This window comes from Onychomys torridus, chromosome 1 (assembly GCF_903995425.1).
Source record: "Onychomys torridus chromosome 1, mOncTor1.1, whole genome shotgun sequence".
Lineage (NCBI taxonomy): Eukaryota > Metazoa > Chordata > Mammalia > Rodentia > Cricetidae > Onychomys > Onychomys torridus.
This window is the reverse complement of record NC_050443.1, coordinates 54335460-54351393: the sequence shown is the minus strand read 5'-3', so window position 1 is coordinate 54351393 and position 15934 is coordinate 54335460. Positions and strand designations below refer to the sequence as shown.

At 46.2% G+C, this 15934-nt stretch overlaps 1 protein-coding gene and 1 non-coding gene across 3 annotated transcripts in view; both read left to right on the top strand.

The window, feature by feature from the left end:
- The window catches only part of St8sia2 (ST8 alpha-N-acetyl-neuraminide alpha-2,8-sialyltransferase 2), a 70734-nt gene that overhangs the window by 9269 nt on the left and 45531 nt on the right, over window positions 1-15934 (top strand). The window lies entirely within an intron of this gene.
- LOC118576953 lies at window positions 12705-12836 on the top strand. The gene has a single exon (XR_004944142.1). It is a non-coding gene; the product is annotated as a small nucleolar RNA U109 (small nucleolar RNA).

The following is a 15934-nucleotide window of genomic DNA, read 5'->3' as shown; positions in this document are numbered from 1 at the left end:
GATCCAGTTCACTCTTCTGACCTCTATAGGTTAACACACATGTGGTACACAGACATCTATGCCAGCAAAACATTCATACACAAAAAAGAAAAATAAATAAAATCACCCGAAACTTTATAAAAACTGAAAGCTGAGACTCAAACAGATAGTGGTACAATAGTACCGCTGTTCACAGAAGCGTCGGTCACAATAGGTAAAAGGTAGGAGCAGCTCAGATCCATTGACAGATGAATGGACGGCCAAAATGTGTTCCACATGTATAACGAAATATACTCAGCCTTAAAAATGAATAAACTTCTAACACATGCTCCATTCATAGATGAAGCTTGATGCCATTGAAATAAGTGAAATAAAGCCATCACAAAAAGACAGCCGGTACTTGATTCTTCCAACAGGAGCTTCCTAAACCAGCCAGATTCTCAACAGGATGGTGATTGCCACGGTCGGCTAGGGGAGAGGAAGGAGTTACTATTTAAGGAATGCAAAGTTTCTGTTTTTCAAGATGAAAAGAGTTCTAGGAAGGGATGGTGGCGAAGATCACACAGGAATCAGAAATGGACGAAACACCACTGAACACGTTTAAACACGTTTCAAATGACGAGATGTTGCTCGTGTTTTACTACAGTTTTTGAAAACACGTGCGCGCGCACACACACACACATACAAATGAAAGAATGCATGCCAGGTGCTCAGGCGTGTTGGTTTACTTTAAGAGCGCGGGGTGGTTTTAACAAAGCAACATCAATGAGAGTATTATTTTATTTAGAAAGTAATATGATGCCAAGAAGCATGGGAGGGAGACAATAATGAGGGAGGGAGAGGGAGTGGCAGAAACAGGGAATTAGAAAATGCACAGCATGGCTGATCGTGAGTGTGTTTCGATAGACTTGCTGAATGGGAAGTACAAGCACATGCTTTTCTGTGTGGCCATTGTGTAAATACTTGCTGGCTTGCCTGCCTGTCTAAATTCAGTGGAGGGGGTCCCTGGGGTCCCCTAAACACTCAAGTTCATGGAAGGCACAGTGCAATGGTAAAGGATGTAGGGAGCCCAAGGCTGCTCAGACCCCCTTCCAACACTCTATCCAGCTTCCTTCTCTCCCTTGCTCTATCTTCTGCAGGGGGGTAGTCTTGAAGCTGCCCCCCATTTTGTCTCAGGAGTCAACTCAACAAACCTCAGACCTCTCGTCTTCTGATTTGACAACCACAAGACCAGGAAAATTGGAGTCCTATGGTCTCTTTCCTGTCAGGCTCACACCATGCAGTACCTCCAAGAAAATGGAATCTTCAGTTGATATTGTTTCTGGAAGGTATAGAGTCCACAAAACGGCCCTCAAACTTGAAAGAGCATCCTCAACGGCTTGTCCAAACCAGCTTGATGAGCCCCACTCCAGAGGTCCTAAGGCCTGAGAATTTGCATCCAGAATATCTTGTCACCACTAGGCCCTCTGAGGAATTGAGAGACACTGGGCTAGGATCTCTTTCCTCAAAGTGTGGTCCTTAGACCACCAACTCTGGAGGTTTGGAAGACATGCTGAATCTCAGGCCTGCTAAGTCTGTGTCTTCCTTATACGAAGGCCCCAGGTGGTATGCATGTACACCCTGCTGGTGGGAACATAGTCACATACCACATAATGATGTTTTGCTCTATCCCAAACTGCATATGCCAAAGTGGCTCCCTAAGATTGTAATGGGGCTGAATAATAATGTACCTTTCCTATGTCTGGATAAACAAATGCTTACCACTGAGTGTAGTTGTCTGTGTACACCATATAGAAACCTGGGGTTTGGTCCTAGGAGCAACAGGCCGGTGCATATAGTCATCAGATAGAGGCCTGCACCACCCGTGTTTGCAAGGACACTTGGTAGCATTCACACAACATCCCTTAATGATGCATTTCTGCAGACATGTCCCTGTCACTAAAGGATGCATGAATGTAACTGCCCTCCCTGCCTTCTGTAGTGACCCTGGCCCTACTCACCAGGGAGAATTTGTCTATGGATCTCTGCCCAAAACAGGGTTGCCCTACAGTGACTCACCAATGGATGCTTAAAAAAAAAAAATAAATAAATAAATAAATAAATAAAAAAACCTCATTACAAGCACAAGTAGGATACCCATATTAATATGAAGAGTTCTTTATGTAGTTGACACATTTATTGTAAAAACACTGCAAGAGGTACTGGGGAGATGGGTGAACTGCTCATCACACAAGCTCGAGAACCTGAGTTCGAATCCCCAGGACCTATGCAGTAGCATGCATCTCTGACCCCAATTCTGCGACAGAGAGATGGGAGACAGAGATAGGAGGATCTCCAGAAACTCACAGGCCAGGGGTATGTATTAGCAAACAATCAGCTCAAATGAGGTTGAAAGTAAAGACCAATGCCCAAGGCTGTCCTCTGACCTCCATAGGTATGCTATGGTGAACACACACACACACACACACACACACACACACACACACATACACACACACACACACACACCCTGCAAGAGCAATTTGATGGACAGGTAACTGAAACCCGAATACAGTAATTGCTTCATAAAGCCAGAAAAGGGACCTGAAATTTTTCAGTCTAGCTGGCTGTGTTCCTGGGTCATGAGGTAAGCCAGAAGGAATCTTTGCCAAAGGTTGGCCTGACATAGGACTTTAAAGAGGCTCCAGTGCGTCTAGACACAGCCTTGACCTAGGCCTGCAGTACCAGATGGAAATTTCTGGAGAAGCTGGACAGCAACACACTCCTCAGCTTCACTGAGCCCTCTAGTGAGCTGGTTGGCTGTGATCATTCAAATGGCAAATGGCCTTCCTTCATAGTTGGCACATGCAATAATAGTTCTTCCAGAGGTCTGGGGGTTCCTCGGCAGATTTGGTGGCCTGCCCAGCCTGTGGTCTAGTTCCAAATACCACTGTCGGGAATGGAGAGGGGAGGCCTCTAGGGGTGATGGAGGCTAAGTATAGGGGAGCCTTTTAAAACCCATCTGCTCTTCCTGATAAAGAGAGCCCCTGAGCAGGACGGCAGCCAAGAATTTAATTGTATTTATTCTTGTTATTACCTTCTATTTAGGGCAAGGGATATTGGTAGTCTATTTATGGTAGTAATATAAAGATGTCTTTTGTGATAAATCCATTTAAGTTTAAAGACAAGTGTTAAGTCAACGAAGTTGAGTTAGCAAAATAGATGAGGGTAGACCCAGAAAATGTTGTGGTTGATGTGTGATGTGCCATCTGATTTCTTCCCTGTGGCATTATCCACCCCCAAAGGTAGCAAAGCCAAAACAACTCCTTGAGGAATGTCTATACAGAGTGAGTTAATACTCCAGAAAGACTCCTTATTATGGAAATGATCCATTCACTGTACTTGGGAAGTTGCCTAGTACCCAATGGAAGACTTCCCAGGAAACAGTCATGCAGGTGATTTAAATAGTGGTGTGTGTGTGTATATATATGTGTGTGTGTGTGTGTGTGTGTGTGTGTGTGCATGCACGCACACGCGCGCGCGTGGATACACTCATGCAAGCTCTACCTACCATCACCCTCCAAAGCAGTACCATCTGGACAAGAGGACAGTTCGGATGAGGTAGGTCCAAGTGGGACTCCCTGTCTTTGCAACACTAGCAGGCCAACCCCAGCTCACATTCTTCTGGAATGCCCGGCCTCTCTTGGGTACCACTTCATATCTATTGTATGACATTTTCACGGCTGCTGCACAGTAGCTCACCGAGAGACAGGACCATTTCAGATTTGTGCTTTGTTGACTTTCCAGCTCCTTATCCAGTGCCTGCTAGAGAATATGACTTGTTTGGAAAGCCCAGGAAAGAATGGGGAAGGCAGAGAAAGAATGGAGAGGGAGCTAATTCCCCAAGGGAGGCCCAGAAAGGCCCTGTCATTCTGGAATCCTTTAAATACCTCTTTCTGTTGCCAGTGAAGAGGAAACCTGCAAGGTAGTGCATGGAGCTCTGCAATCATCTGATATGAAACCCACAGTTACTATTTGAACGTGAGATGTCCCCAGCAGACTCGTGTGTTAATTATGTGGTCCTCAGCTGGTGGCACTATTTGGGGAGGTATCAGGAACCTTAGGAGGTACAGTCGACCTGAAGGCATGCCTTTGATGGGTCTACCCAGGGCCCAGTCCCTTCCTCACTCTGCTTCCTGTCCACCCTGAAGGGAAGAGGCTTTGCACTTCCTGCTCCCGCTACCGGGATGTTCTGCACAAGCACCTGGGCCAAGCTGTGGACTGAACCCTCTGAGAGTATGAGCAAAATACTTCTTTTCTTCTTTGTTTGTTAGGTATTTTGTTCACAGCACAACAGAGCCAATTAGGACACAGATTAAATCCTGTCTTATTACTATAGTAACCCTACTCCCTCCCAATTCCATGAAGAAAGATCAGCCCACAGATGAAGTTAGTATTCCTAACTTGCTGCTTCCTGGTTCCACATGGCCGTCATATACAGAAACCAGAAGATTGGAGGGATGTGGCCAGAATTGGGAATCAGGCGGGCGCCTGGCAGGCTGAGATCCAGCTGATAACAAGAAGATTAACAGAGGTCCACAACCTCCTCAATCCTGAAGCATGGAAGAGGGTTTTTAAATCAATACTGGCCAGGCTGGCTTAATGGTATCTAATCATGCCTTTTGAAGCTCAGATATTTGGGAGTTGAGATCTATTGAGATAAAATAGAATAAAGCGTGTTGGGTTTTAGATTTTTTTAGACTTCATCTGAGTCTCATTGTGCACAGTTGTTTTTATTTTCTTAGAAGCAGGCAGGGATTAGCCTCGCTCCATCTGCATGAGGGGTGGTCTATTTTTATTCTTTCATCTCCCACTAGATCGTTTTCCACGAGGGAAGTAATGCGTGTCTGTGCTAGCCTGTCTCTGTACCCAGCACATGGCTCTGTAAATGTCCAGTGACTATTTTTCAAATGCAGTGTCTCAGAGAAACTAGTGAGGACAATATACCCCTAGCCTTTCTTCTAGGGAAAAAAAAGAAAAAATCTATTTCTGATCAGGTGTGCATACAGCAGCCTCACAGGACACTCATGTTGTTCCTGGATGAAAGCATCGGGTCAACTCCCCAGTACCTGCTTTCTGTGACAGTTCCACAAGCTTTGAGGCGTCATCACACAGTTGTGTGTGTACTATGCACATGACCCACTGTACCCAGGTACTTATAAGGTCTGTGCTAGATGCTAGTGCCATGCAGAGATGGACACATCCCAGATGAGGTGCTCAAGGGAACTGTGGTCTGGTTGAGCAGAGTTTTTGTATGATAAAGAGGCGCGTGTCTGGAGAGGAGCCTTTAGAGTTCTGGATTCTGCTGTAGACTTGCAGTCTGCCTCAGTGGCAGGCCCTTGCTTCTCAGGGCCTCAGTTTCCCTATCTGTACAACACTGAGTAGATAATGTCATGGGTCTTTCCTGGTTCTGAATCCTCAAAATTGGGTGACTACCACAGAGACATTCCCTGGAACAGGGTTTAGACTCACTGGAGGTAGATAGGTCCTTTGTTGTGCTTCCAAATGTTTTACCCTGAAGGCTGGAATGGCGCATTAAATAGATTCTGATCTATTTTCACCTCCTATCTGCTCCACATGGAGCAGTAAAGGGTAGAAGAGTGGGGGAGGGCCATGTAAGGAAAAAGAAAGTCAAACTGGCTACCGTGTCTACACTGTACCAACTATTGCATGTGACACTTTCATCTCAGAGAAACATCTTCAAAGATTTGCAAGCTGGGGTCCATCAACTCCTATCCCACCACTCAGTGTCACTGGAGAAAACATTATATTACAGTAGGATTGGCGTTCTTGATAAATAACGGTCAGTGTACCACAATTCAGCAAAGTTCATGGGTGTGTGTAGCTAGAAGCAGAAAAGCTCCCACGACACATAGCTAAATCTGGTGATCTGGGAAGCCTTCTTCATTTGGCAATCAGGAAAACCCACCATTGCCAATAAAGAGCCTGTGCCTGTGATCTGCCATCAACCTAATTGTAACCCCTGACCTTGGTGGTAAATGCTCCTGTATTAAAATAAATAAATGATTTTAAAAAGACAGTCTGGTTTGGAGGAAGTGAGATGCTTTGCCTGAGGGACCAGAAGCCCTAGGGAGTCTGTAGTAGATCTTAGGTGCTCTGTGAACCCTGAACCCCTTCAAATGACAGGCACAAGATCCATATGTCTCAAAAGATTCTCAAAGAAAAGGGAACCATTGGGGACCCCTGAAGTGCTTCAAACAATGATGACTGTCAGCAAAGAGCAAGTTTACTAGGGGGCAGGGAAAGCAAAGGAGCCCAGAGGACCACCCATACTACCAATGGGAGTTGCAGCGTGGAGGGTCTACCCCGGGGTGGTTTCCATGCAAAGACAGGAAGGGTTAGGGAATGGTCCCTCCCTCCTCCCAAAAAACCCTGATAGCTCTGCAGATTCCCCAGGGACTGTCAGTAATGATTGAGCCTGGGGTGGCTCAGGCATGGAGAAAGGAAGCTGTTCTGTATGGCTCATCAGTGGGTTTGGTTTCACACCTGATCATTTTAGACAGAGGTCTCCATCTGTGTGGTAGTGAAGATGAGTGGACTAGAACAAAGTCAATGAAATAGCCAGACAAACAAACAAACAAACAATAACAACAAAAATCCAAATCAGTTCACCTGTTATTAGAGCAAAGTGGTACATAAGTGGCCACGTCCTTATTAGTACAGGTACAGCAAGCATAAGATGTGACTAACTTGTCCACAGTCCCCTAAGTGGTGAGAGCCAGGGGCTGATTGGAGAGCAGGCAGGGCTGAGACTAAAGCAGTTCTGCATGAGGTGGTGATGAAAACCATTAGTGTAGATGAGCCTCTGGAGTAGCAAAGGCTCCAGCAGTGAGCCTGGGTCTTTGGCTTCACTTGGAGAGTCAGAGCAGAAGTCAGGTGGCGGAGGCCATGGGAAGAAAGGGTAGCCAATGAAGTGAGGAGATGACAAGAGAGCAAGGGAAGCATGCTGCCAGTGTGTGCACCCCTTAAAGATGAGGGTGCTCAGGGCCCTTGGGCTTGCTCATCATCAAGCATGGAGACTTTGAGAGACCACTTTGCTTAGAGTAGTGGTGTGGAAGGAGATTCTACAGACAACAGATTCACCAGCAGTTTGAAAAGGAAGGAGAAAGCAGGAGACAGAAGATGGGAAATATTCTACAAATAAAAAGTAGATTTCCAAAGAAGCCAGGCTGAGGAGAAGGTTCAGTGAGTAAAGCCCTTGCCAGGCAAGTATAAGGACCTGAGTTCAAATCCTCAGAACTCATAGGTCCTACTTAGATCCACTTGTCAGTTTGACATAGCCTAGGGTCATCTGAGTGGAAAGTCTTAATCTGAGAGGAACACCTTGATCAAGGAATTGCTTGTAGGTTAGATTGACCTCTGGGTGTGGTGATATTTTATTTGTGCTTTAACAAATAAAGCTTGCCTGGAGATCAGAGGGCAGAGCTAGCCACTAGTTGGCCATGGAGGCCAGGCAGTGGTGGCACACACCTTTAATCCCAGCACTCGGGAGGAGGAAACAGGAAGTGATAAGGATGGGCAAAGGCAGGAGCTTGGCCTCTTTCAGGCTGAGGAGTTGGCGAGGTAAGAGGGGACTGTGGCTTGTTCCTTTGTCTCTCTGATCTCTCAGCATTTACGCTAACATCTGGCTCCAGGTTTTTATTATTAAGACCAATTAGGATTCGAGCTACATGTGGACGTGTCTGGGTGGGGGATTGTTTGTTAATTAATATAGGAGGGCCAGGCCCACTGTCACATCATTCCTTGAGCAGGTGATCCTAGGCTGTGTAAAAAAAGAAAGAAAGAAAGAAAGAAAGAAAAGAGAAGAAAAGAAAAAAGAAAAAAAACTACACATGAGCCTGTGAGTGAGCCAGGAAGTTAACCAACAAGTAGCATTCCTCCATGCTTTGACTTCCAGTTCCTGCTTGAGTTCCTGCCTTGACTTCCCTCAGTGATGGACTGTGTCCCAGAAGTGTAAGCCAAATAAACCCTTTCCTGTTCATGGTGCCTCATGGTGCCTTTGGTCATGGTGCTTATCATAGCAACAGAATGAAACTAGAACATCACATGAGGCTTGGCAGCGGGAGGCTACAGCCCCAGCTCTCCTACTATGCAATGGGAGGCAGAAGAACCCTGGGATCGTGGAGGGCCATTAGCATGCTGCAGGCAGTGGTGAGCAGCAGAAGTCCCTGAGTTAAGGTGGAAGTCGAGAAGCAGTACCTACCTGTCCTCTGTACACACACACACACACACACACACACACACACACACACACACACACTGTTTTCAAAGTCTAAAAATAAAGTCATAAGGGAAGAGAAAGAAAGCAAAAAAGGCTCCATGCTGGAGCCACAACCCTGAAGTGAAATGGAACTAAACAACAGAGAGGGAGAGGGGACAGGAGTCGGGGGATAAGATTGCAGTGACCTTGTGCTGGGGTAAGAAGGGTACAGAAACACCACATTGCCTACATAAGGGAAGACTGGAATGTGCTAAGCCATGAGGCTGGACTGTGCTTTTAGGTAATAACCTTTGCAATTCCTTTTCTGCGACTCTTTCCTGGGGTGCATTTTGAGTCTGGTTCTCCTAGTCCTGTAGAAAACAGCCCCTCCAATCCACTACTAAACACACAGTTAACTGAAGTGTCCCCATTTCTGTTTCTGATGTGTGTTCTCAGTAGCACCCAAGACCTGGGTAGGTAATTATAGCCCCATGCCTAGGGCCAGAAGGATGTTTGCTTGAGTGTGTGTGTGTGTGTGTGTGTGTGTCTGTGTGTGTGTCTGAGTGTGTCTGTGTGTGTGTGTGTGTACCTTGAAACTAGACACTCTACACATGCATGCTCACCATGACCATAGAGTCTACCCCAATGCCTGTCGTATAGGTACTCAGCTATATGGAATTCATACTAATTGGAACAAAAAATAAATAAATAAAACAGAGAAACTTAGCTATGACCTTCTCACCTCAGAAGAGTTCTAATAAGAACAATAATAATAAAAACAAAAGTGTAAGAGCAATACATGCCAAGCTGGTGGTACCTGTTTCAAGGAATGGGAAAAAAAAATGTGGCCTTGCGTTCTCTACTAAAGGTGGCACTAGGAATCACATCAAACTTGTGAGGCTTTTAGTTGGTTGGTTGGTTGGTTGGTTGGTTGGTTGGTTGGTTGGTTGGTTGGCTGGCTGGCTGACTAGTTGGATGGATGGATGGATAGATGGATGGATGGATGGATGGATGGATGGATGGATGGATGGATGGATGGATGGATGGATGGATGGTTGGATGGATAGTTGGTTGGATGGCTAGCTGGATGGATGGATGGTTGACTTGGGGATATGTGGGGGTTTTCTGCAAACTCTTACTTTCACATTATCATATTAAAGGAACTTTTGTTGAAAAAACAGGCAGGTTCCCATCCCCTAGCCAAGAAGTAGAAATCTCCGTCCCCTCTTCCCTTCATCTGTAGAAAGCATTGTTGGGTCCCAGTGTGCCTGTGTCAAGCCCCTCTTGTGACCAGATGTCTCCAAAGAGCACACAATCTGTTCAAGAAAACAGGACTAAAACCTCTGCCCAATTGCAGTGTGATGTGATCAAGTGGAGAAGTTGGTGGGACAAGAGTTCTCTTTGCCTCTGGATGATACCAAACCCAAAGAATGGCAGGCTCTCCACCTTCTCGGCTTCACCCCGATCATCTTTTCTGAAATTTCCTACAGTAATCAACGACAGGAGATGTGAGAAGAGAATGAAGTTCTGAGGCAGCTCCTTCATGTCAAATGTTCAACAACACCTTGAGTCCCTGTGATGCTCTCCAGAATCACCAGCCCAAGCAAGCCCGGGGGGCTAACAGTTCCCTGCCCAGTGCCTGTGCCTGTCCCTTCCCCAACAAACCATGGGATCTGAGCTGATTGATTCACAGGGCAAACAGGGAAAGTAGGGTGTGTGTGTGTGTGTGTGTGTGTGTGTGTGTGTGTGTGTGTAGCTGTTTGTTACATCTTGGTAACTCTCAGTGTGGGTGTTTAAAATTGAACTGAGCTTCCTGCCAGAAGGTGCTGGAAGCATCCAAAGTAAAGGTCTGCAAGTCCATGGAGATAAAGAGAATGTGTAAAGAAGCCCACCATGACAATGGCTTGGACTGTAGTAGCTCTGTGATTTTTTTTTGGGGGGGGGGCTCTTCTTAATCGTCAAAGTGAAGTCCTCACTCAGACACATGCTACTAACATCCACTTGGTCATAACCTTGGAGGCTCCTGTCCTTTCTGAGCTGTTCCCATCCAACCCCTACCTGTTGTGAGCTACAATGACATTTCTTGTGTAAAGCTGCTCTCTGGTCTCTAAACCAACATGGCTGGAGTTCCTGCTTTCTACTTTGAGCATGCCCATGACTTCCCAAAAGGCAGTCAGAAAGTAGTCAGGAGGACCCTAAGACAGAAGGCTTCTTCAAGTCCAGTACCTCCCAGAGCCTTGGAAAGCCTGAAGCAACCTGGACTACAAGAGATCCTATCATAAGGAGAAAAAAGTTCGGCATAATACAAGTCCCCAAATGCTTAGACTAGTTATGATCTGGCCATTTATAAATGTTAAATTCAACACACACACACACACACACACACACACACACACACACACACACACACATAAATAGAATAAGGCATTCCTGGGAGAGAACTTGATATTCAAAGGTATACCATGTGATCCAGCTCATACATTCCAGGATACTCTTGCATTGCCTGACAGAGCTAGAAGGCATGGAAAGTGGAAGACCAGGGCAGAGGGGCAGCCCAGAAAAGATCCTGTAGTAAGAAATCTGATTTTGAAAGCTAGTGGTACCCATGAAGGAATCCTGAGGAGTTTACGGGAGGCAGAGAGGCTGCTGAGCTCTGCAGTGTAGAAATCATGCCTGCCCTGGGAAGGACATGGCAGGCTGTGCACCTGGGAGAGGTGTATGTCACAATGATGGGGGCACTAGCAGCTCCTGTCATTTAGGAGTGAGCTAAAATCCAAAGGTGATGGAACTTGGAAGGGGAAGCACCAAGGGAGAGATTGGGGAGTTGTAGACACTGCCCTGCTTCTGAATGAACTAGGCAGGGTTGTCCTTCCCTGACAGAGAGGTCTATTAGGTAGATGTAAGGCATAGATAGGAAGCAGGCATGTGTAGTGGGTAGCTGTTCCAGCTTTGACCCACAAGTACTACCCCAGTGAGGCTTCCGGTAACTGTCATGCCTACCATGATGATCAACGAGTCAGACAGTAGAATGAAGTTGCTTAGAGGTAGACAGAGGAAAGTTGGAGGTTAGTACATGGGCCATGCTAAGGCTGAGCAACCCTAATATCAAGGCAGGACTGGAAACAAACGGGGGCGGGGAGTATCCTGGGAAAACCAGAGAAAGTGTTGCCACAAGATGAAGCTCGTCCCTGGGATACTTCAGAGTCTCACTTGGTTCGTGGGCAGTGCAGACAACAAAGACTTGGTGTCTTCATTTCTTTTCTCCATTGCTGTGGTTAAATTCCCTTACAAAAGTAACTTCGGGGTGGGGGTGAGTTTGTTTCGGCTCACATTGAAGGTGCTCTCTACCACAACTGGGAAATCAAGGCCTTGGGAGTTTCAGAGAGTTGATCACATTACCCTGGTAGTCAAAGGAGACTGATGGATGCAAACTTAGCTCAGTCCCCTTTCTCCATTTGTACAGTCCAGAATCCCAGTCAGGGAATGATACCACTCACTGTCAGCAGGTCTTCTCACTTCAAGATAGCCCTTCACAGGCACAATCAAAGGCCCTTCACCCAGGTCATTCTAGATTCCACTGAGTTGACAGCACCAGCCATTACACTTGGCTTGTGCCCAACACATGTCTGTGCCTGCTCAAAGAGTGAGCAGGCCTTTCTACACAAGGGTTCTGTCCTGCACAGTCCCATCAACTATGGGCATGTGACATTCAGATGTGTCTCCTATGTGAAGAAAAGGAAATGCACGAAAGTAATCTCCAGCAGCCCTCCCTTCTGGATAGACCCCAGCTCCACATCTGAGGAGGCCATGGAGCATTAGAAAGCATGGTTGTGCTACAGCTAACTCTGTCTTTTCCTTCCTTCATGGCTTCCAATGGTACCCTAATAGGTTGCACAGTAGAAACGCAGCTGTCCTAAGAGACTTCTTAGGCTCAGCAAGCAATAGTTGGTTTATTCTGTTCTGAAGGATGGTGGCCATAACCTTCAATAACACTGCAACAAACATTCACATGGGCTTCTATTTGAACTCTACAAGACCCAACTTACAAAGGGGATATCAAGATCAAGAAAGATTCAGGGCTGTTAAGAGCAGAACCCATGGGGAGCTGGAGCTCCAGGCCCCTATCCAGTGGTCCCACCGTACCTCCTTCTATCTAACAGTGAGGCTTTCTGAGAGGTGACCAGCATTGCTGCTGAGGGAGTGGGAATGGCCATTGTCCTAGGACCAGGCAGGGTCAGAAGGAGACACATCAAACACCCAGAAGAAAAGCACCTTCAAAGTCTTCCCTTCCCGTGTGTCCTCTAGAAATTCTGTCATGAAAAGGCAGCAGCTGACGCTAATAGGGAACACTCCTTCGTCTGAATGCAAGGCCATCAAGAAAGGAACAAAAGAAAAAGAAGCAAGCCTGGTTGAACATGGAGGTCTTTCAAGTCGCCGCCAGGCAGGTTCAAGAGCAAAGCGTGGCATGTCGGATGGGCGCTCTGCTCCTCTCTAAAGAGCATGGGTTTATCTACACCCTACGACATGAATGAAATGAGTTTCCAGGGCTGCCAACTCTCTGGTTAGGGTTCTGCAGTAGCATGTTTCTTCCACAATAAAAGAGAGGGGAATGACAGCCAAGGTTAAGGCAGTGTCTGAAGCAGAAGGTCTGTCAACAGTGGATGCAAAGCGACTGGGTCATAGACGTGTGTGTTTTCATAGCAAACCGTTTCCAAGCATAGCCTCCAATGACGGGACCACACTTTATCTGCTCAGAGTGGTGCAGGTAGGAAGGCTGACTTGAATATTTTCCTGAATCTCTGCTCCGCTATCCCAGTACTGTTTGTGGAATAACCTTTGCTTCCTCTGAATTCGCTGGCACACCTGTGACTGCACACTCAGTCCTTGCCTGCAGCCAATAAATGGGAGGTACAAGACACCTTTTCACAGATACATGACATCTGGCCTCACATGAGTGACATCCTGAAACCTCATGCTCTGTGGTTATTCACTGGGTGATCCTGGGCAAATCCTGAAGGCTTTTTGAGCCTTGGACAGCCTAAGTCTTAAAACAGTGAGAAATAAGAAACTGAATGTACCATATTTCCAGTACTGTGTCTGGCATACAGTAAGACTCCACACATGAAGTCATGACTATTTTTAATGGCTCTTGGAATCTTCATATCCCCCTAGGCAGCATTTTGTCTACATGGCTAAGTGGGACAAGAACTGTCACCTGGGATAATGAAGACATGGCTCTTGGGGAGTGAACTTTGGTAGTGGGAAGGAGACCACTTATTCTGGAGGGGAGAATTGTATACCTATACACTCTTTGGACAATGTTTTGTATTTGGAAATGTTGAAGATCTAAATTTTGTAGAAAAAAAAATGATAGGTAATTCTAAGCAAAATCTGCTTGGGTGTGAATATAAAGGAAAACTGAAATTTTAAGAATTTGGACACCATCTTCCTGGCACTAAAAAGTATCAAGGAGGGATTTTACACCATTGGGGGTAGAACCTTAAGGCGTTGAAAGGAAACAATCTAAAATACTACATCTCTGAACCAGAAGGACTGATGAAGACGTCCCATGAACTCAAAAGCACCCCTTTACTTGCAATAATCTCTTCCTGATAGCAAGCTTCCTCCAGGGTGTGCCCATGGATGACATTTTTCATTTGTCTTCTAAGGGAGAGAAGGTCTGTTCAGAGCTACCCAGACAGAGGGTTAGGACTACACCCAAGAAACCCACAGTATTCTATCCTGGAAGAGAGAAGAAGCTACACTGGCAAGTACCGCTGGAGGCTGAGTAAGATGGCATTCTGGTCAGTTTTTGTCAACTTGACACAAGCTAGAGTCACCTGGGAAAAGGAAGCTCAACTGAGATGTCTCCATCAGCTTCTATGGGGCATTTTCTTGATTAATGATTGATGTGTAAGAGCCCTGCCCACTGTAGGTGGTGCCACCTCTGGGTAGGTGGTCCTGGGTTGTATATCAGAGCAGGTACAGCAAGCCACAGGGAGCAAGCCAGTAAGCAGCACTCCTCCATGGCTTCTGCTTCCGTTCCTGCCTCCAGGTTCCTGCCTTGAGTTCCTGCCCTGACTTCCTTCATGGTGGACAAGTAACTCCGAGCCAAGTAATTGCTTTCCTCCCCAAGTTGTCTTTGATCATGGTGTTTATCACTGCAATAAAATGCACACTAAGACAGATAATGACTGAGAAATGCTGTTGCAAGGTGGTCCTACAAGAATTCTTTAATAGCAGATTAGAGTGGGACAAAGAGAGAACAGGTGGAGAGGGAGAGGAGGGGACTGAGAACATTTGCAAAGTGATGGGAAGAAATATAGAATTGGCTGAGGGGAGCATGGAATTAAGAGCTACTTAAGATTAAGGCAAGGTTAAGTGAATAGATACCTAAATGACAGTAGGTGGGTATGAGCGAGCTTGAACTATGGATGGTAATTCAGGGCTGGGCTCTTCTACCAGTTTTCTAAGTTCAGATCCCGATCCTGAGGTCATCACTTACTATGTGGCTCTGATCACATTTTCACCTTCTCTGTACCTCCACTTCCTCTTCTGTTGGATGTTTGTTCCTCCCTCAAGGGCTCTAGTGAGGCAACAATGAATTAAGAGAAGATTTGTGGAACCGAGCCTGACTTACAACAGCTCTATGATACAGATCAAATTATGCAGCTCGTGGGAATTGTTGAGTTCATGGAAGAGGGAAGACACAGTGGATAGAGAGCCTCAAGGCAGAAGGGATTTGACCCAGAGCACAGGTAGAGGCACTGGCTTTGGATAAGGAGACAGCTGGTTCCTCTGTTGTAACACAAGAAAGGTGAGAGGTTGAGTCCTTCTATTAACGAATATTAATTGAACCCTGGAGGCAATGTACCCCACACCACTGAGGTTGGCAATATTAAGGCTAGCATGCTTCCATCATGGAGCTAATGCTGTAGTGAAAAGACAGTACCTTTAATAAGTGAGTGTGGTGATTAAAAGATTAAAGTAATGGAGAGTGAGGAGAACTGCAATGAGAATACAGGGGAAAGTAGATGCTATTTTAAATGATGGTCAGGAAAGGCCTTTCTACACAGATGGCATTTGCACAAAGATTTGAGAAGGGGGAAGTGTTCCATGGGGATCTCCCTGGAGCAAACATCGCAGGGTACAGCTAACAAAGCCCTAGCCCCAGAGCATGCCTGGTGGATGCAGGTGGAAGAACATGGGAGTATGTCTGAGTTCTCCATCCTTCCTCCCCAAGCCCTGCTCCAGGAAGCTGAGACTTCTCTGGAGAAGAAGGACACCTGCAACTGTTTTGACTCATTTCTTCATTCCCCAGTCCCTCCGAGAACACACTGGATAAGCAGGAAGTATACTTTCTATGTAAATACTGGCATGAGCAGGACCCCAGACTTATGTTTGGCCATGGTCTATGGTGGGGGCACTGGGAACTGAGTGTAGACAGCACCTTGCTGCAAATAGGCTAGAACGTGAAGGCAGGGCGGAAGACCCTGACCTGTAGAGAATAGGAGGAATGTATGAACTCAGAAAAGGCCTTGTAGCCATGAACACTGTGTTGGTTGCTCTTGTTGCTGTGACTAAATATACAACCAAAGAAACTTGAGGAAGGTATGGTTTGTTTTGGCTCACAGTTAGAGGGCTATGACCCTTTGTGGTGGGAAATGCTTGGGAGCAGGAGCAGGGGGCAGCTGG